A 26,246-nucleotide genomic window follows, 5' to 3' on the forward strand; every position below is an offset into this window, starting at 1 on the left:
TCTAGTAATCTGGCTGCATACGCAAATAGTACGATCGACATGAGGTAATGCCCGATTGGTATGTAACACACCTAACGTGCAAGTAATGCAGCTACGACCTTAACTGACCAAGACTTGGAGTAAACCTTCCGTAGTCTACGCTTACTTATGGTGGTCTACAGTACCCTTACAACTCTAGCTCGAAAGGACTGAAGTCGGAGGAACGGTCAGATCAGTCCATTTTCTGAATATCCTCTCGTTCCAAGACCTCCTCCACCTTCACTTTTCGATGTGGCCTTGCACTGCCATCTATAAATACGAAATCAGGGTCGATTGTACCTATGAAAAGACCCACACGTGGATGGAATACAGTGTCACAATAACGTTGGGCAATGCGTGTTTTGTGTTCAAACATTTGGAGGACAGCAGACCCTTACTTCATTTTTATGGAAGGCAAGTCGCAACAGCACTGCACAATGGAGGAGAAGGAGCTCTTGGAAAGAGAGGATATTCGCTAAATGGAGTGGCTTCAGTGTTGGATTAAATAGGGGGGGGGGGGGGGGGGGAGGCGGAGCCGGTGAAGGGCGCGGACAGCTCCAGGCCTCTGTTCCTGGGGGCCTCCAAATTGCGAGGACCTAGATATCTGGAGGGCCCCCAAGACGAGACATTTTTAATCAGATCCCAAAGACGGCTAAAATATTGTAAGTTTAGTAAAGGAGACGCAGTTTCAGGTTCGCGGCCCCATACGTATGCAAAGTATAGATGTTGATACCTACTTGTCTATTACACTGAAGAGGCAAAGAAACTGGCATACCTGCTAGTATCTTCTACGGCCCCCGCGAGGACGCGTTAGTGCCGCAACACGACGTGGAAATTACTCGACTAATGTCTGAAGTAGTGCTAGACGGAACTCACACCATGAATCCTGCAGGGCTGTCCATAAATCCGTAAAACTACAAGGGTGGTTATCTGTTCTGAACAGCACATTCCAAGGCATCCCAGATACGCTCAATAATGTTCATGTCTGCGGAGTCTGATTGCCAGCGGAATGTGAAATTCAGAAGGGTGGTCCTGGAGCCACTCTATAGTAATTCTGGACGTATGGGGTGTCGTATTGTCCTCTGGAATTGCTCAAGTCCATCGAAATGCACAAAGGACATGAATGGATGCAGGTGATCAGACAGGATGCTCACGTACGTGTCACCCCCATATCTAGACGTATCAAGGGTCCCATATCACTCCAACTGCACACGCCCCCCACCATTACAGGGCCTCCAACAGCTTGAACAGTCTCCTGCTGACATGAAGGGTCCATGGATTGAAGCGGTAGTCTCCATACCCGTACAAGTGTATCCGCTCGATACAATTTGAAACGAGACTCGTCCGATCATGTTACCTATACGAGCATCCCTATTAACTCCCAGGCGAGGCATAAAGCTTTGTGTCGTGGAGCCATCAAGCATACACGAGAGGGACTTTAGGTCAGAAAGCCCATATCGATGATGTTTCGTTGAATGGTTCACATGCTGACACTTGTTCATGGCCCAGCATTGCAATCTGCAGCAATTTGCGGAAGGGTTGCACTTCTGACACGTCGAACGATTCTCCTCAGTCGTCGTTGGTCCCGTTCTTGCAGGATCTTTCTCCGGCGGCAGCGATGTCGCAGATTTGATGTATTACCGGTTTCTTGATATTCACGGTACACTCATGAAATGGTCGTGAGGGATAATCCCCACTTCATCGCTACCGCGGTGATGCTGTGTCCCATCGCTAGTGCGCTGACTATGACATCACGTTCGAACTCACTTGAATCTTGATAACCTGCCATTGTACCGACAGTAAACGATCTAACAACTGCCCAGACAATTGGCGTTGTCGACTGCAGCGCCGTATTCTGCCTGTTTACATATCTCTGTATTTGAATACGCATCCCTATATGAGCTTGTTTGGCGCTTCTGTTCATAAGGCTGCGGTAATTGTCAGTGGGTGTGTTGAAACTATTTAAACCGTTTATGGAGATAATCAAAAAGTTGTTAACGATGATACAAAGAACTGTAGAAACATTTTAAGTCGCCTTTTATACATTACCATATTTTTAGCCCATCAATATCTTGCTTTCCGCGGTAGTTGTGAAAACTTTCCAACAGAACAGAAAATTTCTTCGAACAGCTGAAACTGAAGACGAAATATGATTCAGTATTAACAGAGCATAGTTTGAAGCTGGAAGGGTCCTCTGTTGGGTCAAAGAGAGTACCTCATTATTTGTCAAATGCACAGTTAATTTATTTTTATTTTAGGGCAACATCGGAAGGAAAACCTTATTGCAGATATAAAATTGCCAAATATTACGAAATAGCTTTTGACAGCACACGCGATGAAAGCAGAAATGATAAATGGTTCAAGTGGCTTTGAGCACTATGGGGCTTAAAAACTGAGGTCATCAGCCCCCTAGAACTACTTAAACCTAACTAACCTAAGGACATCACACACCTCCATGCCCGAGGCAGGATTCGAATCTGCGACCGTTGCGGCAGCGCGGCTCCAGACTGAAGCCCCTAGAACCGCTCGGCCACACCGGCCAGCAGAAATGACAAAATGAGTAAAATAATTAGATACGTTCATACAGAAGACAGCATTGTGAAAGTTCGAGAATGTTTCCCAGGTTTTATGATGTCAGGCAATGCTGAAGAGATATGGTGAAAGATATTCAACAACAGCTGAAAAAAGATAAGCTAAGTACTGCGTTGCGCAAGGCTCAAGGCTATGATTAAGCCCCGTGTGTGTCAGGTGTACTTACAGGAATACACAGAAAAATTCGAGAAGTGTATTTAAAAGTTCTTTTCAGACCCTGTGCTAAGCATTCCTTACATTTTTGGAGCTCATACTTGCTCGTCTGCTCCATCTGCATGTTTTGCTTTGGAAGTATAGAGAAATTATAGTCATTCTTCTCGTCTTCTACGTATAAATGGGAATTAACTGTAAAAACAAACAAATCACCGGAATTGTCATGAAAATTCTGTTAATGTTGTACAGCTTCGCCGTAGTGATAACACTTGTTCACGTCAGATCTGTGCCGATCTTAGCTAGCATTTGTGTGGGTGACCGTCTGGTCTGTCGAGTGCGGTTGGCAAGCGGGGTACTCTCAGCCCTTGTGAGGCCAATTTAGCAGCCATTTTACTGAAAAGCAGCGTCTCCGGTCACTAAAGTGGAAGCCGGGAGAGCGGTATGCTGACCACATGTCCCTCCAATCCGCATCCAGTAACGCCTGTAGTTGACGATGACACGGCATGGGTCGATACCATTGGGCCTTCAGCTCTTGTTCGTGAGGAGTTTTGAAGTCGCAAAAGAAGACGTGGAAACAAATGAGAGCTCTGTCGAACATGTGCAAGATCCATCCAAGGCAAACCTTGCTACTAGATCTGCAGCAAGCTTGCTCCTTCCAGCAGCTATACGTGATTTTACCATTTTCTCCTACATCAAATTTTGGTTTATGATTCTGGAGGAAGTAAATCTAGTCAAATAATGTCTTCAGTTTCGAAAAATGACTTTGGATAAAGGACTCGTCAAATTAAAAACCCGGAATGAGTTTTCAGTGATAGAACAAACAAAAATTACAGAAAATGCTGTTGCTTTTGGCTCCAAGAAATTCTATGATATGGACTTCAACATTCACTGACGAGGAAGAAAAAGGGTAAATAAGACAATATAGTATGAACTAGCTCATGATGCTGAATTATCTATTCAAGACGTAGTTCACTGATGAATTTTTGAACACATAGACCGATTTACACAAGAACTGTCACAGCCATTTACGTCCGTGAAGGAAATCAACTACATTTTCCAGATTGTTGGAACAAAATTTATACCTGTGACTTTCGACGACTCTCTGTGTGTGGGACAGGGAAATGTGAGGAGCAGGTGCTGAAAGAATTAAAATGGTATTGCAGACATCTTCGTGGAACCGATACGAGTGCGGGCATTTCTGCTAGATGGACATACCAAGAAGTTCTTCAGTTTATAATCAAATGGAATTTAAGTGAATCATTATCCTTTACACCACTTCTGATCCAATACTTCTTGAAGATTTGTGTCTCAATCGCATCACCTGAGAGAATTTTTCCCAAAATGAAAGTAATAAAAAATTATCTTCACTCTACGATAAATCAAGGACGACTACTCAATCTGTCTATTTTATGAACTGAAAGAAAAGCTTCAAATGGAATAGATTCCAACGACGCTGTTGAGAATTTCAGTAAAATAAAGACACAAAACATGTACTTTAGTAATACCAAGTATAACTAAAATCTCGTCCTAAGTTTACGAAACTAACTGATATTATAATTATTGTACTAGCTTTGTTTCCAGACATACAATATGTATGTTGTTCATTATTTTTCTGCAGTTTCCCTGATGGTTTTATTTGCTAAATGCTGATTCGTATTCTAAATTTCTCGTATATATATACAGGGTGGTCCATTGATCGTGACCGGGCCAATTATCTCACGAAATAGGCGTCAAACGAAAAAAACTACAAAGAACGAAACTTGTCTAGCTTGAAGCGGGAAACCAGATGGCACTATGGTTGGCCCGCTAGATGGTGCTCTCATAGGTCAAACGGATATCAATTGCGTTTTTTTAAAATGGGAACTCCCATTTTGTATTACATATTGGCGTAGTACGTAAAGAAATATGAATGTTTTAGTTTGACCACTTTCCTTGCTTTGTGATAGAAGGCGCTGTAATAGTCACAAACATATGGCTCACAATTTTAGACGAACCGTTGGTAACAGGTAGGTTTTTTTATTTTTTAATTAAAATACAGAACGTTGGTACGTTTGAACATTTTATTTCGGTTGTTCCAATGTGATACATGTACTTTTGTGAACTTACCATTTCTGAGAACGCCTGCTGTTACAGCGTGATTACCTGTAAATACCACATTAATGCAATAAATGCTCAAAATGATGTCCGTCAACCTCAAAGCATTTGGCAATACGTTTAACGACATTCCTCTCAACGGCGAGTAGTTCCCCTTCCGTAATGTTCGTACATGCATTGACAATGCGCTGAGGCATGTTGTCAGGCGTTGTCGGTGGATCACGATAGCAAATATCCTTCAACTTTCCCCACAGAAATAAATCCGGGGACGTCAGATTCGGTGAACGTGCGGGCCATGGTATGGTGCTTCGACGACCAATCCACCTGTCATGAAATATGCTATTCAATACCGATTCAACCTCACGCGAGCTATGTGCCGGACATCCATCATGTTGGAAGTACATCGCCATTCTGTCATGCAGTGAAACATCTTGTAGTAACATCGGTAGAACATTACGCAAGAAATCAGCATACATTGCACCATTTAGATTGCCATCGATAAAATGGGGGCCAATTATCCTACCTCTCATAATACCGCACCATACATTAACCCGCCAAGGTCGCTGATGTTCCACTTGTCGCAGCCATCGTGGATTTTCCGTTGCCCAATAGTGCATATTATGCCGGTTTACGTTACCGTTGTTTGTGAAGGACGCTTCGTCGCTAAATAGAACGCGTGCAAAAAATCTGTCATCGTCACCATGCAATTCCTGGTGCATAGCAATATGGTACTGGTGCAATCGATGTTGATGTAGCATTCTCAACACCGACGTTGTTGAGATTCCCTATTCTCGCGCAATTTGTCTGCTACTGATGAGCGGAATAGCCGCGACAGCAGCTAAAACACCTACTTGGGCATCATCACTTGTTGCAGGTCGTGGTTGACGATTCACATGTGGCTGAACACTTCCTGTTTCCTTAAATAACGTAACTATCCGGCGGACGGTCCGGAAACTTGGATGATGTCGTCCAGGATTTCGCCTGGTCACGATCAATGGACCACCTGTCTATATATTACAATGAATGGAGAGTAGAGTACAAAAGTTATGATCTCATTTTATCCTTTATTAATGGCTCTGAAAGCCTGCGATTGTGAAAACAATAGGTTTGTTTATAAATAACTCATCTGCTACCAGTCACGATTTTCTTTAGTTTATTTTTCGCACGACGCTTTTCGGGAAATGATTGCGTTTCTTGTGTGTGTTATGCCATTTCTATGTGATGTTGTCGATGTGTGAGACTCTGCTTCATTTCGTTGACTTTACTGCAATATGTAAGAAAACACGCGATTTTTAGTTGGTTGTCGATGTTTTTGTGATGTTTGTGGCGAAATTTCGAAGAATTTGTACTTACAGTTTCCTTAAGGTCCATTTGTGCAATCTCTCACACGCATTAAACATCACACACAAGTTGTTGTACACTTTTAAACATCAAAAAACATTTTACATAAACAAAGCAGTTACACAGATGTTCCTACAAATAGTCAACAGAGATGACATTGAAACATCCCCTTTGAACAATTATACAAGACTGTGCTTAAACTGACACACAATATTTTTAGCGCAACGCAGTCTGACTTTCAAAAATCCCTACAAAAGACTGGCCCTGACTAACATTAACCTATACCTTTCACAAATCACTTACCTCACAAAAATCTTCGTTACTCGAACTACTGCAATACAGCGAGCACCACTACTGCCAGCTAAATAAAAGATTCAAACTACTGAAGGCACTAACTACTGATAGGTATAGTTAGCAAATGAAAGATTTTAATAGAGAACAAACAATGTATTTACCTTAATAATGTTGAAAACTCATAATATACATAACAGATCATTGTATATCTTACAAATTTCCAAACTCCGCCATCTCTCTCCCCACATCCACCACTGCTGGCGGCTCACCTCCAACTGCACAACGCTACGCGCTGTTCACATCCAGCTGCCGCTTCCCAACACTACAATGGCAGACAACAATGCAAACTAGCCACAGACTGCACACAGCACAGCCAGTGATTTTCATACAGAGGTGGCGTTACCAATAAAAAAACCTAACCAGTCTACTTACATAGCCCCCAAGCTCCCCACAAAAAATTTTACAAATTGTTTTGGACAGTGGCCAATAATGATTTGATAAAAAATTTTTATAATTACAATAACAAAGATATCAATTGCACACACTTATTAATGCAATGTTGGTCAAAAGCTAAAATTTTCCCACAGTCCATAACGACAGTCCTGATCATTCACCCCAAAAAAATAGCAGTGTTTTTCTCAAAGTCTGAGCAGTAAAAGAAAATGCACATGGAAGTATTGGATTTCCATGCAGTGTTGAAGAAGTAGTGTTGTCCTTCCAACGAAAAGACAGTGCTGACTCTTGACATGCAGACAGGTAATGGTCCACAACAGAGCAAACCCACAGCAGAGTCATTCGACGTTCTGAAGAATATTGGTAGGTAGGTCATCACAGAGTAGACCCACTGTAGTCCTGGTAGAGATTACGGTATTGGTGGGCCACCAGAGGTGCAGACCCACTGCAGTCCTTGTAGAAATAATGGTACTGGTGAGTCAGCAAAGGTGTAGACCCACTGTAGTCCTTGTAGAGACGGCCAGCATCTATCTGTTGCAAATGTGCAGGTGCACAATCACCATTGAAGAGTCTTGCGGATAATATAGCAAGTCCATAAACCACCACTTGTGCACTCACAAAGTTTTTTTTTGAAATGTCCTTAGAACCAGCAATGCTGTTATCCAGTCCCTTGCTGAATTATCAACACACGTCCAGACACTAACAGTCCCAACTGCTCACATACTGTGCATATATTATGACCAACAAAAACGTGTGCAGTGAAATGATACTTAATTTGAAGAACTGGTGTCTATACAATTATAAATTTACAACATAAGAGTACAATTACAAAGGTACAAAATACATTATTAAAGAACATAACAATACAGATAACATTTGTAGTAATAGGGGCTTTACAAAAGAATAGAAATAAACATATTCATCAGTGTTACAGGAATTATGAGATAAGTACATACATAAAAGATCAGAATAACTTTCGAAACATCAACTTCATACATGAGCATTAAAACAGAACAGAATAAATAATGTCTAAACATCTTTACAAAGAAAATAACATAGTACTTGAAAAATTCTACAACATAAATCTTATTAGCTAAACACATAAAGACAGGAAGTACACAAATACACATAGCATAATAACACAAAGGTACAGGACAGGGTTTGTTTTCATTGTGACATTTGGTACTGCAGTCCAACCCAAAGCTTCATTCTGTAGATCTTTCCTCTTATTTCAACATTTGTTTCCACCAAAAAAATCCTATCCAAGCATGCTTTCTGTATTTATATGTTCACATATTTCTTACCTCATTATTTATTTTCCATTATCTTACCTCATCATTTATTCCCAAGAAAATTCTACCTAAACCTGTTGTCCCTAAACCCCACTTTTTTGCTCATATCCTCTTTCAAAATACTTTTTTGGCCAAACCATTTTCTTATAGCTTCTCAATGCATTTCTACCAATTCATCACAACTCGGTCTCTTGTATAGCCTACCCCATCTTAAGCTAACTTAAATCTACTGAGCTCAGTTGCTAAACTAAGGAACGAGGCAATGCAGCAGCATAAAACAATTAATACAAACAGCAATGAAAAAAATGGAAATTGTCAAAACAAGCTACAGTAAATCTAAATTACCAAGCAATGCAACATTACAACTAATATGAGCCAATGTGCAACAACAAGAAAAATAAATCAGTAGTAAAACTAGCTTAACAGAGTAATGCAAAGTGAAATTTAGTAGCACTACGCCTGGCAAACAGCAGCATAAAATGAAATAACTTATACCTAAAACATGACAAAGTTCAAGCAGAAAAAATATTACACTAAAAATGGCCATGTCTAATACCTATGTCACATCTTAACACTAGAGTGATGCATCAAAATTTATTCTACAAAAGAAATTACCAAGTACTTGAAAAGAAAATTATGAATGCAGTTCCTGTGAAGGTAAATGTCTTTTTGTGCTCCCTCATTTTTTTGAAAAAAATTATTATTTACTCGATCTGTAGACAGAAAATATTTATATTAGTACATCTATAAAATTTTATTTTAACCAATGCTGCAGTGCAGCTAGAAACTAGATATCAAATGAAATAAGCAACTATGTACAAAGCAAAGCATAAGAACATCGTTCAATAGCCATGTGGCACTTCATAAGTAGTGAAAAAAATATCTCATCTAGAAAGACAGTAGTTATAATCAGGTGTGTAGACAAACTATTTCTTGTCATTTCATTAGGCATTTCAGTAAATATCAGAAAGTACGATATGTTTCCAAGTAATGAGCGTGTCGTATTTGCGATGCTTTCTACAAAGGAATGTCAGAAGCGAGGTTAATGGCCTCTTTTTTTCTCCACCTAATGGCTTTTTCTCCAGGTGGCTGGCCCACCTGGGCGCCACAACGCATTACATCAAGGTCACTTAGCTTTCTTACCGAAATATTTACGACAGCAGTTTCCGCTACAGTGACAGTCTCATATAAAAAATTTCAAAGGTCGAGAATTTGCGTTACAAATGTGTAGAAACAAAATCCTATAAATATAACAGTGTCCAAAAAATTTTCGGCGGCATTGTAATACATTCGCGCATTTACATACATTTCATAACTCTTAAAGTACGATTTCCAACAACCTTTTTCACAAACCAGAGTCCCTAACCACTACTCATTATTCCTTACCTTTTTACACATATACATATTCGTCGACACTTCTTCAATATTTCCTCATAACAGATACGTAGCATAATCAAATAACTCATATAGCATCAGCTTATTAATCATAAACATACCTTAGCAGCATAATACACATCGTCGTCGTAATAATATCATAACACCTCAGTCAAATCTCAAAAACGTCGTAGCTTTCTACAATAATTTCAAAACCTAAAGAAAATTCTCTGCTCATTTCAGTAGTGTCATCTACCTCAAACGTACTTTAAAAATCATGATCCCATACCAAATACATCATTCAAAGCTCTCATAGTATAACAGTGGTTCCGAAAAAATATGAACAGTTCACAAAGTACAGACAAAATACAATTTCATAAGTGTTAAATCATCCAACTGTGTAATTACGTAAACATCTGTCACTGATGTAGTAAAATAAATATTTGTCTCTTTCAGTTAAATGATCAGATAGCTGTGTAATTCTGTGTTAGAGAAATATGGTACCGATGTGTAAAGTTGTATAAGCAAATACCACATTAGCTAGGGCTCCTTGTGCTTGCCAAACACATGGTACACAAAGTGAGCGTGTACCCCCCTGAGGATTAATGTAATTACGAGTATACCCTCAGGTGTTACAGATTACAGCAATGGAATGAAATGTTTCACGGAAAACTTTCTTTGTAATTCAAAAATCTTTAAAAATAAATGTTTTAAGTATAAGATTAATCACTCAAATACGTGTACTGTAGCGCTAAACTGTGCGTCTTGTCGCAACATAATCTCTGTGGAAGTGTCGTAGTTATCGTCCTCCGAAAGCTAAGTTCTGCAGAAGTCAATGTACTTACCTCATGATAAACAAAAGTGAAATGCTTTGCGTATAGATATCGTAGTTATTATGCTTATTGGCGTGATGAAGAAAGTACTGTACAGTAATGCATTGTTGTGGCATGAAAAAGGCTGTGTCATTACTGCTATACCACAAAAGTTACTACTAAAACATGTTTTACTTTCCAGAATAATGCAGAAAAACCGTGCAGATATAAAACAGAAACACCGCACAAGCAACATTGTAAATTGTCACTCATTAGTAGCGTCATGATAAAATCGTGTAGCTGTCACATAAACTAACCACTGTGTCATCTGGTATCTCACAGAAAGTACTTTAAATCCAGAATGTATTATCAAGTAAACCAAAATGTTGCATTAAAATCTCATTAGCATTGCTGGTAAATGTTCTAACTATGTAAGCCTTATAGTCGTTACGTAATCGTGCAACTAACAAGCAAGAAAGCACACACACAATAACACTTTGTCGTCTGTTCACAATAACAATGCATTCGTAATTTCTGTTGAAATAAGTTCTCTTGGTTCTTGACTGGATAGTTAACTTTAAAACATAGTTGCATGTTAACAGTTTCTAAGATTGAAAAAGAGTACTAATAACGTGAAGTGAAAAATTTTATACCAAAGACTAAGTTAAAAAGCAGATTATCTCTCAATAAACGGTTTTACATGTGAAATGTGGTGTAAACCTTTACTCTTCCTAGTACGCAGACTTTCAACTGAAAAGCAATTTTCATGTTTTATACGTCGGTAAGGAATGCTAAATCTTTTCTCAAGGTTAGCGTTTTATGTTATTTTTCTCGGAGCCAGCGGGCGCACGCGGCTGCCTGCTGTGCGAGTCATTGTCTGTCTCTTTGTTGGCGCGCGCCGTTATTGGGATTAGGAGACCTAACTTCTACAGGCCCTGCCCTGTTTGAATCCCGCCAGTTCTGATGCAATTTCAGGTCTGTCGTTACGAATATATCGTCTGTCGTCATGTCGGTAGATTCCGTAGTTTCTTCCTTGTCCGTCACGTGGTGGAGAATTTCTCCCTGAATCGTAACTGTGCGCCGAACTGTTGCGTCTGAAGTTATTCTGCCTCCTTTGATAATAATTGTTTTGGTTCCCATATTGTGTGTTTCTCTGATTGTCTCTGTGATAGTCATTACTACGGAAATGCGATCTTTCTCTGTAACTATTATTACTCTGCCAGTGGTTGTCATATGGGTGGTGTCTTGCGTTGTAAGAATAGACTTGTCGTGTCCAGTTATTGTTTCTGTCGTCACGGAATTGTGACGGATGTGACCTGTAGTGATTGTTTTCCTGTTTTCGCATCCCGCGACTGTCTGTGTCAATTTCTAATTCTTGTAACAGTCCCTGAAAAGCTTCAATGTCGTCTTTGCAACGTCCTGCTAAAATAATATGTCGTAAATGTTCAGGCAATTTGATTAAGCAAATGCGGATGTGTTCTGAGGGGCTGTATGGGTTTGAAAGATACTGATTCTTATGCAACATGTCTTCAAAATATTTAACAAGACTGGAAAATTCAGATTGTACCTTAATAATGTTGAAAACTCGTAATATACATAACAGATCATTGTATATCTTACAAATTTCCAAACTCCGCCATCTCTCTCCCCACATCCACCACTGCTGGCGGCTCACCTCCAACTGCGCAACGCTATGCGCTGTTCACATCCAGCTGCCGCTGCCCAACACTACAATGGCAGACAACAATGCAAACTAGCCAAAGACTGCACACAGCACAGCCAGTGATTTTCATACAGAGGTGGCGTTACCAATAAAAAAACCTAAACAGCCTACTTACAACATTACAGGTCATCCACAGAGTATGAGTTGCTTTTGTACAGAGATTATTTACCTTAACAATTTGGATCGTAATTTTTCGTATAGCTAATTTACAATTGTGCTTATTTCTATGCGTTACTATTTTTATTTAAGTATACTATCGAAACATCTAAAGAAATTCGGTGATTCACTTTCAAGTTTTTCGTTTAATATTTTATCTTCATACTTTCTGTAATGTGAATATATCTCCAGTTCTTCTAGCAAATCCATTTTATGTCCTTTATTCACTCGGTGGAGTAACACATAGAAATAAGCACAATTGTAAAATAAATATATTACGATCCAAATTGTTAATGTAAATAACCTCTGTACGAAAGCATATCATACTCTGTGTAAGACCTGTAATGTCATCTCTGTTAACTACTTGTAGGAACATCTGTGTAACTGTTTTGTTTATGTAAAACGTTTTCCGATGTTTGAAAGTGTACAGAAAGTTGTGCGTGATGATTAGTGTGTGTGAGACTCTGAAACAAATGGACCATAAGGAGACTGTAAGTACAAATTCTTCTAAATTTCGCCAGAAAATTCACAAAAAGATCGACAACCAACTAAAAATCGCGTGTTTTCTTATATATTGCAGTAAGCTCAACGAAATGAAGCGGAGTCTCACACATCGACAACACCACATAGAGATGGCATAACACACACAAAAAGACGCACTTAAAATGGGAATCATTTCTCGAAACGCGTCGTGCGAAAAATAAAATAAAGAAAATCGTGACTGGTAGCAGATGAGTTATTTATAAACAAACAAACATGATAAATAACTGATTGTTTTTATCAGCCGTTTCATTAATGTTACTCAATCTTTGCAAAACGTATACCAGAAATGTCTGAGTTTGTAAGCAGACCGGGGTCCTCATTTAGTTTCACCGCCCTGGCGCGTCGAACGGTCTTAGAATGCCACTCGCTGACCTGCCCATTTCTCCGACTTTATTCCCATCTAGAACGTGTGGGATGCGTTGGGGAGACATATTGAAGCGCGTCCAAATGCAGTAACGACCATCCAGCTGGTGGAGGAATGGAATGCCCCACCACCGGAAATCCTTACCAACCTTCCGGCCAGCATAACAGGACGTTGCAGAACATGCACTGCCGTCAGTGATACGCCATTACGAACCGTGCCACACCTTTTGCAATGTCCAGTGGACCATCAAAAGTCGCCGTGACATCACTGTAATTGTCCTCTCTGAATAAAAGTGTCATTCCTTTCGTCTCATAGCGTGTTTCATCAAGTTACCCTCAGTTCTACACTGAAGGCGCGGTTTACACTAAGGCGATACGATGTGCGATGCTATTTGCGATACTACACGCGATATGATGCAGAAGCAATCTCCACCGGTGGAATTCGTAGAAACGTAACGGAAAATATTTAACTGAACAGTGATACGATAGTATCTTGTAGTTTGTGTAATTAGTGTAGCTTTTGATTATTGCTAGCGCGTAATTGTAGAGAGAATCTCCTTTGTAGTTGGAGTCTTTCACTGCTGTACAGTAAAACAGTTGTGGCATGCATGTAGATTTGCACCAAGTATTTCGCAGCTGCGCTTGCAATTAACTAGATATTATTTTCAGCGCTATGTTAATGTGTTCTGTTATTTTTGCTCTTCAAATTATGGTTTTCTGTGTTATCGTGTGAAATATTGTGACAATAATGGCGTGTGAAAATCGTAACACTAGGCTCCAAAGTAAACTGAGAAATAATAGTGACGACGAGCGTAGCTTACCAACACCACTGTGTAATGAATTAAGACATTCAAAGTAGTAATTTGGTAACTGTGCATAGGGAAATGGAGCGGGCGTCAAGTAATGGTGTAGACAGTGAAACAGGAAGTGAACAGGGAAGCATTATCGATCGATCGGTCGCAACAGCTCGCCTCAGGAATCGGGAATGACAGAACACAATATTGCAAATACTGTAGACTCAGGTTTTGGGTTCTCACCGTTTTCTCAAATGAGTCAAGACACATTTTCCGCTTGTCAAAACGTGAATGTTGCAGGTGCAAATTCACTGCCGAAAAGCACTGAGAAACATGTTTCAGACACCAGTGCATTGTTATTACAATTAATGCAACAAATGGGACAAAAGCTTCAAAAGTTAGACACAATGGAACAAAATCTTCAAAAGTTAGACACAATGGAACAAAATCAGAGACAAACACAGCAAAAGCTTCAAAAGTTAGACATCACACTTGAACAAACATGTGAAGATTTAACTACTGAGTTACATAACATTGAATCGAAATGTCAAAAAGTCTGTAATGACGTAAAAACACAAATTTGTAAGCATTTTCAACCTATTTTTTCGCGGCATGAAAATGCATTACAGAATCACGAAGCAGCCATAAAAGAACTGCAAACTATTGTTCATGAAAATCATGAGACCTTGTGGGCTAAAATTGACTCAGTTGCATCTACCGATTCGGTTACGCTACTTGCAAAAACTCAGGAAAACTTAAAGAACACAGTAGATACGATTTCAACACAAATGGACACTCTGAAACTTGGTTCAGAAAAACACATTGAGGAAATAAGTACACTATCGGAGAAAGTAGCCGAACTTTCGAATCAGTTCACTAACTTATCTGCAAAGGTAGATGATGATCTGAATGACACAAGACCTGTAGCCATCACTGACACAGAAGAGTATGAACAAATTAAGAAATTCAAACAAAATCAGAATCAAATTAAATTAATACGCAATACAAAAGAGAAATCCGGAAGTACAAAATCAGTTGGCACAAGTAAGACAAAAATTACATATTTCAGAGGACACTCGCGCTCCAATACGGGAAGAGGAACTTAGAAATACGGAAAAGCCACAAAATAATAACACAGGACATTTCGGAAATTATGAAAGAAATTGGCAAGGTGCACCGAATTTTGAGATGGAACCGCCGACACGACGTAACAATGGCCGATATGCTACTCGCCGACACGATGATTTTGACTATAAGCTGTTCATTACTACACGTAAATTCAAAACATTTAAGAATTCTGACAACGACATTCATCCACAAGCGCGGCTCCATCAATTCTCTCATTGTTTTCCTCCCAACTGGTCATTAGAGCACAGATTAGAATTTATGTGTGGCTACTTAGAGAATGAACCAGCTGAAAGAATGCGATCGGTCATTCACGATTGTCACAGTGAAGGAGAATTTTATCATGCCTTCCTCTCAGCATATGGGTCTCAAAATACACAAGACCGAGTAAAACATAGCATCATAATGATGAAACATTTCGAACAATCTGAATTGTCCAGTCTTGTGAAATATTTTGAAGACATGTTGCACAAGAATCAGTACCTGTCAAACCCATACAGGCCCTCAGAACTCATCCGCATTTCCTTATCAAATTAGCTGAACATTTACGACATGTTATTTTGGCAGGACGTTGCAAAGACGACATTCAAGCTTTTCAGGGACTCTTACAAGAATTAGAAATTGACACTGACAATCGCGGAACGCGAAAACATGAACACAACAATTACAGGTCACAACAGTCACAATCCCGTGATGACAGAAATAATAAATGGACACGACAAGGCTATTCTCACAACTCAAATCGTGACCAAAACAGACACCACCCTTATGACAACCGTTGGCAGAATAATAGTTACAGAGAAAGATCGCATTTCCGTAGTAATGAATATGACAGAGATAACCATAAAAACAGACAATATGGGTACCAAAACAATTATTATCAAGGGAGACAGAATAACTTCAGATACAGTTACGATTCCAGGAGAAATTCTCCACCACATGACACACAGAAAAGAAACTACGTAAACTACCGACATAACGACAGACCTGAATTTCATCAGAACTGGCGGGATGCATGGGGGCTTAATTAAATAGAATGCAAATAATTTTAATTTTCGTAGCTGTCTGTCCGGTTACGCTGTCTCGTAACCGGTTGGCCCTGACTAGCATTAGTACGCAATCTGACTGCATAGAATAACAACAAAGAATGAAAGAAAACTTCCGTTAACACAATTAATTAATTAAGTCCCCAGCAACTATAAAACCTACGAAACAACAAAACACAAGTGTAACTGTTGTGTGTGTGGAAGTGTGATTCAACGTACACATCTGGCACGGTTCTTCCTCAAAAAGACAAGATATTTTAAATACCATTTACACTGAATTAATTAAATAAAACTGAAATACTATACTTGCACATAGAAACCAGAATTACACTCTAATACATGAACACAAGCCAGATGCTTTGTTGACTGAACCTGTGACCAAGAGGCATTATTGTTTAAGACATTTGAAATAAAAATAAAAAAAATTATTACCTTCATATATATTGACGAAACATACACTCTGATCATTACAACATCCGCAATCGAACAGCATCGGCTGTCTAGCCCATCAGAACAACTGCATACAACATGCTCACAACTAGTCACGGCTACATCGGAACTCCTACTGCCCACTTCTCAATATGCACTCACCACGACGACTTCTCGACAAGAACTCTCCACTACCACATCTCAACAAGCACTGCCAGTGGAGGCGGCTGAATAATACTCTTTGGCGCAATCTCTGGCGCTGTGACTCAGTGTAGCCACCTTTCAGGGATTCAAACAGAGCAGGGCACTCTCGACAAGGTGAATTTGTAGAAGTTAGGTCTCCTAATCCTAATAACGACGCGCGCCAACAAAGAGACAGACTATGACTCGCACTGCAGGCAGCCGCGTGCGCCGGCTGGCCCAGGGAAACATAACACAGACGCTAACTTTGGGAAAAATTTTAACATTCTTTACCGACATATGCCGCATAATTGCGTTTAAGTTGATTTTCTGCGTACTGAGGAAAGGTAAAGGTTTACACCACATTTCGCATTTAAAACCGTTTATTGAAAGATAATTTGCTTTTTAACTTAGTCTTTGCCATAAAACTTTTCACTTCACGCTACTAGTACAATTTCTCACACTGAGAAACTGTTAACATGCAACAACGTTTTGAAGTTAACTATCCAGTCTAGTACCTAGGGAACATTTTTAAACAGAAATTACGAATGCATTGTTATAGTGAACAGACGACACAGTGTTGTTATTTGTACATTCTTGCTTGTTAGTTGCACGATTACATAACGACTATCATGCTTACATACTTAGAACATATACTAGTACTGCTAATGAGATTTTAATGCAACATTCTGGATTTAAAGTACTTTCTGCGAGATACCAGATGACACAGTGGTTGGTTTATGTGACAGCTACACGATTTTATCACGACACTACTAATGAGTGACAATTTACAATGTTGCTTGTGTGGTATTTCTGTTTTATATCTGCACAGTTTTTCTGAATTATTCTGGAAAGTAAAACATGCTTTAGGAGTAACTTTTGTGGTATAGCTACAATGTGACAGCCTTTTCCGTAGCACAACAATAAGTTACAGCACAGTACTTTCTTCATAACGGCAATAAGCGTAATAACTAAGATATCTATACGCAAAGCATTTCACTTTTGTTCATCATGAGGTAAGTACATTGACTTCTGCAGAACTTAGCTTTCGGAGGACGATAACTACGACACTTCCACAGAGATTATGTTGCGACAAGACGCACAGTTTAGCGCTACAGTACACGTATGTGAGTGATTAATTTTGTACTTAAAACATTTATTTTTAAAGATATTTGAAGTACAATGATACAAAGGTTTTCCGTGATACATTTCATTCCATTGCTGTAATCTGTAACATCTGTAACACCTGAGGGTATAATTACATTAATCCTCAGGGGGGTTACACACTTACTTTGTGTATCATGTGTTTGGCAAGCACAAGGAGCCCTAGCTAATATGGTATTAGCGTGTACAACTTTACACATTGATACCATATTTCTCCAATACAGAATTACACAGCTACCTGATTATTTAACAGAGAAACAAACATTTTTTTTACTACGTCAGTGACAGATGTTTACGTAATTACACAGTTAGATAACTTCACACTTATGAAATTGTATTTTGTCTGTACTTTGTGAACTGTTCATATTTTTTCGGAACCATTGTGATACTATGAGAGGTTTTAATGTCGTATTTGGTATGGGATCATGATTTTTAAAGTACGTTTGAGGTAGATGACACTTTTGAAATGAGCAGAGAATTTTTTTTAGGTTTTGAAATTATTGGAGGAAGCTACGACGATTTTGAGAATTCACTGAGATGTTATGATATTATTAGGACGACGATATGTATTAATCTGTTGAGGTATGTTTATGATCAATAAGATGATGCTACCATGTATGAGGAATTTGATTATCCTACGTATTTCTTATGATGAAATATTGAAGAAGTGTCGACGAATATATATATGTATAATAATGTAAGGAATAATGAGTAGTGGTTAGGGACTCTGATTTGTGGAGAAGGATGTTGGAAACCAAGAATGGTACTTTAGAATTATGAAATGTGTGTACATGTGTGAATGTATCACAATGCCACTGAAAGTTTTTTTGGACACTGTTGTATTTATAGGATTTTGTTTCTACACATTTGTAACGCAAATTCTCGACCTGTGAAATTTTTTATATGAGATTGTCACTGTAGCGCAAACTGCTGTTGTAAATATTTCGGTAGGAGAATTAAGTGACCGTCACGTAATGCGTGGTGGGCACCCAGCTGCGCGATAGTCGCCTGGGAAAAAGCCAATAGTGTGTGCCTTTCAGAGGCAGAGGTGGAGAAAAAAAAGAGACCATTAACCTCACTATTTACATTCCTTTGTAGAAAGCATTGCAAATATGACACGCTCATTACTTGAAAACATATGATTACTTGTACTTTGCGCTACTTACTGAAATGCTTATGAATTGATGGGAAATATTCGTACATCTGCACACCTGATTATGACAAGTATCTTTCTACGAGAATTGAGAGAATTTCTACCAACTTATGAAATGCCTCATGACTACTGAATGATTATTTCATGCTTTACTTTGTACATAGTTGCTTATTTTATTTGATATCTGTTTTCCAGGTGTGTTGCATCATTGCTTTTATAAAATTAAATTAAATGCATTTGCTAATGTGAACACTTTCTGTCAACAGATCTGTTAGATATAATTTTATGATCCACATTCTTAAAAAAAAAAAGAAGCACTTGGAAAGGAAAGAACAGTAAGAAGGGACTAATAACTGTAACTGCATACATAATTTACTTTTCAAGTACTTGGTAATTTTTATGGTAGAGTAAGTTGTGGTGCACCACTTTAATTACATAGACATTAAAATGTGAATAGACATTTCCCTTATCTGCATTGTTGTGTTTAGTGTGCTATTTTTTCTGCTTGAGCTTTGTCATGTTTAGGTATAATTTATTGCATTTGCTGCTGCTGTGTGCTAGGCATAGTGCTACTGAATTTCACTTTGTATTACTCTGTTAAGCCAGTTTTACTACTGATTTATTTTTCTTGTTGCTGCACATGGGCTCATATTAGTTGTAATGTTGCATTTTCTCTGTTAATGCAGATTTACAGATGCTTGCTTTGCCAATCTGCATTTTTTGTCATTGCTGTTTGTGTTAATTGTTTTGTGCTGCTGCATTGCCTCGTCGCTTAGTTTAGCATCTGAGCTCAGTAGATTGAAGTTAGCTATCTAAAAGAACGAGTTGTGATGAATTGGAAGAACTGCACTGAGAAGCTATAAGAACATGGTTTGGCCAAAAAAGTATTTTGAAAGAGGATATGAACAAAACAGTATGGTTTAGAGACAACAGGTTTTGGTAGGATTTTCTTGGAAATAAATGATGAGGTAAGTTAATGAAAAATAAATAATGAGGTAAAAAATATGTGAACATATAAATACAGAAAGCATGCTTGGATAGGATTTTTTGGTAGAAACAAATGTTGAAATAAGACAAAAGATCTATGGAATGAAATTTTGGGTTGGACTGCTGTACCAAATGTTACACTGAAAACAAACCCTGCACTTTCCTCTTGTGTTATTCTGTTATGTGTTTGTGTACCATTGTTTATTTGTGTTTTTCCTGTCTTTATGTGTTTCGCTGATGAGAGTTATGTTGTAGAATTTTTCTAATACTATGTTATTTACTTTGTAAAGATGTTTAGGCATTATTTATCTGTTCTGTTTTGTTGCTCATGTGTGAAGTTGATGTTTCAAAAGTTATTCTGATATTTTATGTATGTACTTATGTCATAATTCCTGTAACACTGATGAATATGTTTATTTCTATTGTTTTGTAAAGCCTGTATTACTACAAATGTTACCTGTATTATTATGTTTTTAATGATGTAATTTGTACCTTTGTTATCGTATTATTATGTTATAAAATTGTAATTGACACCAGTTCATCAAATTAAGTAACTTGTAAGTTACATTTCACTGCACACGTTTCTGTTGGTCATAGTATATGGACAATATGTGAGAAGTAGGGACTGATAGTGTTTGGACTTGTGTTAATAATTCAGCAAGGGACTGATTAATAGCATTGGTGGTTCTAAGGATAATTCCAAAAACTTTGTGCGTGCACAAGTGGTGGTTTATGGACTTGCTATATTCTCCGCAAGACTCTACGATGGTGATTGTGCACCTACACAGTCGCAACATATGGCTGCTGGCCATCTCTACAAGGACTACAGTGGGTCTGCATCTATGATGGCCCACCAATACCATTATTTCTACAAGGACTGCAGTGGGTCTGCACCTCTGGTGGCCCACCAATACCGTAATCTCTACCAGGACTGCAGTGGGTCTGCTCATTGATGACCTACCTACCAATATTCTTCAACTTCGACTGACTCTGCTCTGGGTTTTTTGTGGCGCATTACCTGTCTGCATGTCAAGAGACAGCACTGTCTTTCTGTTGGAAGGACAATACTACTTCTTCAAGACTGCATGGAAATCCAGTACTTCTGTGCGTAATTTCCTTTACAAATGAGACTTTGTGAAAAAGACTGTAATTACTATTGTGATAAATGATCAGGACTGTCTTTATGAGAACAATTTTTGCTTTTGACCAACAGTGTATCAATAAGTATGTGCATTTGATATCTTTGTTATTGTAACTATGAAAAATTTTTTCAAATCTGTATTGGTCACTGCCCAAAACAATTCGTAAAATTTTTTGTGGGGAAAATGGGGGCTATGTAAGTAGGCTGTTTAGGTTTTTGTTATTGGTAACGCCACGTAGCGCTCTGTGTGAAAATCACTGGCTGTGCTGTGTGCAGTCTGTGGCTGGTTTGCATTGTTGTTGGCTATTGTAGTGTTGGGCAGTTGGCTGTTAACAGCGCATAGCGTTACGCAGTTGGAGGTGAGCCGCCAGCAATGGTGGACGTGGGGAGAGAAATGGCGGAGTTTTGAAATTTGTAAGACTGGATGTCATGAACTGCTATATATATTATGACTTTTGAACACTATTAAGGTAAATACATTGTTTGTTCTCTATCAAAATCTTTCATTTGATAATTATTCCTATCACTAGTTAGTGCCTTCAGTAGTTTGAATCTTTTATTTAGCTGGCAGTATTGGCGCTTGCTGTATTGCAGTAGTTCGAGTAACGAAGATTTTTGGTGAGGTAAGTTATTTGTGAAAGGTATAGGTTAATGTTAGTCAGGGCCATTCTTTTGTAGGGATTTTTGAAAGTCAGATTGCGTTGCGCTAAAAATATTGTGTGTAGTGTTGATCATAATAGGTAAAGAGCGAAATGTCTGAGTGCGTTCAGTTCTGCTCAGCTGTTTGAAAATCAAATAATGTAAGAGGTTTATCAGCACAGAATTAATTAATTTTTCTAAGAGGACGTTTCATTGTATCTCTAACGAACCGCCCACGGTGTGCTAGTTGCTCCACCCTACTCATACCATACGATATAGTGATGAGCCAGAACATTATGACCACCTGCTTATTAGCTTGGAAGTCCGTCTCTGGAACGAAGTTCTGCTTATCAGAGATCAGACAGTCGGTTGGTACGTTTATGGAGGTATGTGGCATTAGATGTCTACGCACAGGTCATGTTCTTCGTGCAAGTTGTGATGTCTATCGATAGCGACCCAGATGGTTTCCATAGGATTTATATCTGCCGAATGTGGTCGCCGAGACGACGTGCGTTCACTATAATGCTCCTCAAACCACTGTAGCACGATTCTGGTTCCGAGATACGGACAATCATAGTACTGAAATACGAGATCACCATCGGGGAGGACATCAAGTATGAAGGTTTGCAGGTGGTTCGCAGCTGTCAGCCTTCCTTCGATTGCTATCACAGGTCCCATGAAAGCTCAGGAGAATGTCTCCCATAGTATAATACTGCTTCCAACAGCCGGCGTCCGTGGCGTACTGCACGTTTCGAGCCACCGTTCACCTCGATGATGGAGTTTGTGTAGACGACTATCGACCTAGTGGAGCAAGCATGTGATTCACCCGGACACCCGACACGTTTCCATTGATCGACGGTCGTATCCCTATGGTCCCGTGCCTACTGCAATCATAATCGACGATGGGGTTGGGTCAACATGTGAACACTTGGGGTTGGTCTCCTGCGGAGCTCCATGTACAACAATGCACGATGAACGGTAAGCTCTGAAACAATTGTGCTTGCCCCAGAGTTGTGTTCTTCCGGCAGAGATCCCACAGATGACCATCTGTTCTACTTTTCGTAGAAGAGTTTCGTAAAGAGTCGTGGAAGTCCAACCACTGTTGTATGCAGCAGACCTCAGTAGTTACTGTGCCTAGAACAGTTGCAAAGTCGAAGAGAAAGAAGAAGGTTCTGCTGTTAGGTAGTTCACATGGCAGAGGTGTAGGCCAGCAGTTGCAGGAAGTGCTGGGAAGTGAGTACCAGGTCACCAGCATTGTGAAGCCTAATGCAGGATTGGCTCAGGTGACTGTTAACATAGGGGGGTTATGTAGGGATTTTACTAAAGAGGATCAGGTAGTGATTGTGGGTGGGGCTGGTAATAGTATTGGTAGGGATGGGGAGTATAACATAGATGGTGACCTGGAAAAGATAGCCACTCAGACTGGCAACACGAATGTGCATTTCGTGGAACTGTTTCAGCGTCACGATCGGCCTCATCTTAATACAGCCATCAGGCGTAATAACATGAGACTTGGGGGTGCGCTGATGACAGAAAGCATGGGTCACATTTCAGTGGTGTCGGTGGAGTCTATCAGCAGGACGGGTTTCACTAGACACGGCCTGCACCTCAACAGGTATGGGAAGGGGAGGTTGGCAAAGCTTATAGGTGACAGCATAGGTGGGGTTGGTGGGATCACTCATGGGAAAATTCCTGCAGTAGTGTGTGTTAGAGCTGCACCTTTTTTAGATTGAAGTCAGCTGATAGGTATTCCTGCTTAAGGGAAGTCTCTCTAACAAGGGAATCACTTTTGACAAAGCTTAGGTATCCGAGTAATGAGGGAATTAGTATATTTCATCAAAATATACAAGGTATTAGGGATAAAGTTAGTGAACTGCTTATAGATGTTGACTCTGAAATTATTGGTATATCTGAACACTTCTTAAATAAGGAGATAATTCAGAGGCTTCCTTTACCAGGATACAGGTTGGCTGGCTGCTTTTCGAGGAGCTCTTTGCGGTGTGGGGGAGTAGCCATGTATGTGAAAAACGGCATCGCATTTGAGTCAATTGATGTTTCAAAGTACTGCACTGAAAAGGTGTTTGAATGTAGTGCAGGTGTGGTTAAATTTAACGGAGTTAAACTTGTAACTGTTGTTATTTATAGATCCCCAGACTCCGATTTCACAGCATTTTTGCTAAAGCTAGAGGAGGTTCTTGGTTCACTTTATAGGAAATACAAAAAGTTAGTTATATGTGGTGACTTCAATATTAATTGTATAAGTGATTGTGCAAGGAAGAGGATGCTGGTAGACCTCTTTAATTCATATAATCTTATGCAAACCGTATTCTTTCCAACGAGAGTGCAAGGGAACAGTAGAACAACCATAGACAACATTTTTGTTCATTCCTCATTACTAGAAGGGCATTCTGTTAGAAAAAAGGTGAATGGCCTTTCAGATCATGATGCGCAAATTTTAACTTTAAAAGATTTTTATGCTGCAACTCGTGTTAAATATAGTCATCAGCTGTTCAGGAAAGCTGATCCGGTTGCTGTAGAGACCTTTGTAAACCTTATAAAGGAACAAGAGTGGCAAGATGTTTATAGCGCTGAGACAGTAAACGATAAATATAATGCTTTTCTAAAGACCTTTCTCATGCTCTTTGAAAGTTGCTTTCCGTTACAACGTTTAAAACAGGGTACTAGCACAAACAGGCAGCCTGGGTGGCTGACTAGAGGGATAAGAATATCTTGTAGAACAAAGTGGCAATTATATCAAAACGTTAGAAACAGTCAAAATCTAAATGCAGCAGCCCATTACAAACAGTATTGTAAGGTGCTTAAAAATGTTATTAGGAAGGCAAAAAGTATGTGGTATGCAGATAGAATAGCTAAGTCTCAGGATAAAATTAAAACCATATGGTCAGTCGTAAAGGAAGTTGCTGGTCTGCAGAGACAGGTCGAGGATATAGAATCAGTGCGTAGTGGGAATGTCCGTGTTACTGATAAGTCGCATATATGTACAGTATTTAATAATCACTTTCTGAATATAGCAGGTGAACTAAATAGAAACCTACTTCCAACAGGGAATCATATAGCGCTCTTAGAAAAAAGTGTTCCGAGACTGTTACCTGAAATGCTCCTCCATGATACTGACAAGAGGGAGATTGAGTTAATAATTAAATCACTAAAGACCAAGAACTCTCATGGATATGACGGGGTATCTAGCAGAATACTGAAGTATTGTTCTATGTATGTTAGCCCAGTACTTAGCCATATCTGTAACTTTTCCTTTAAGAGTGGTCGGTTTCCTGATCGATTAAAATACTCGGTAGTGAAGCCACTTTATAAAAAGGGAGACATTGATAATGTTGACAATTTTAGACCTATTTCTATGCCATCGGTGTTTGCTAAAGTTATCGAGAAGGTTGTATATACAAGGTTACTGGAGCATTTAAATTCACATAATTTGCTGTCAAATGTTCAGTTTGGTTTTAGAAATGGTTTAACAACTGAAAATGCTATATTCTCTTTTCTCTGTGAGGTTTTGGACGGATTAAATAAAAGGTTGCGAACGCTAGGTGTTTTCTTTGATTTAACGAAGGCTTTTGACTGTGTTGACCACAAAATATTACTGCAGAAGTTGGACCATTATGGAGTAAGGGGAGTAGCTTACAATTGGTTCGCCTCTTACTTTAAGAACAGAAAGCAGAGGGTAATTCTCCGCAATATTGAGAGTGGTAGTGATGTTCAGTCCCAATGGGGCACTGTTAAGTGGGGCGTTCCCCAAGGGTCGGTGCTGGGACCACTGCTGTTTCTTATTTATATAAATGATATGCCTTCTAGTATTACAGGTGATTCAAAAATATTTCTGTTTGCTGATGACACCAGCTTGATAGTGAAGGATCTTGTGTGTAATATTGAAACAGTAACAAATAATTTAGTTCATGAAATAAGTTCGTGGCTTGTGGAAAATAATTTGATGCTAAATCACAGTAAGACTCAGTTTTTACAGTTTCTAACTCACAATTCAACAAGAACTGACATTTTAATCAGACAGAATGGGCATGTTATAAGCGAGACGGAACAGTTCAAGTTCCTAGGCGTACGGATAGATAGTAAGCTGTTGTGGAAAGCCCATGTTCAGGATCTTGTTCAGAAACTAAATGCTGCTTTATTTACCATTAGAACAGTATCTGAAATAAGTGACACTTCAACACGAAAAGTAGTCTACTTCGCATATTTTCATACGCTTATGTCGTATGGTATTATTTTTTGGGGTAATTCTTCTGATTCAAAAAGGGTATTTTTGGCTCAAAAACGGGCTGTTTGAGCTATATGTGGTGTAAGTTCGAGAACCTCTTGTCGACCCCTATTCAAAAATCTGGGAATTCTGACATT

The sequence above is a fragment of the Schistocerca nitens genome, chromosome 9 (genome assembly GCF_023898315.1).
Source record: "Schistocerca nitens isolate TAMUIC-IGC-003100 chromosome 9, iqSchNite1.1, whole genome shotgun sequence".
Lineage (NCBI taxonomy): Eukaryota > Metazoa > Arthropoda > Insecta > Orthoptera > Acrididae > Schistocerca > Schistocerca nitens.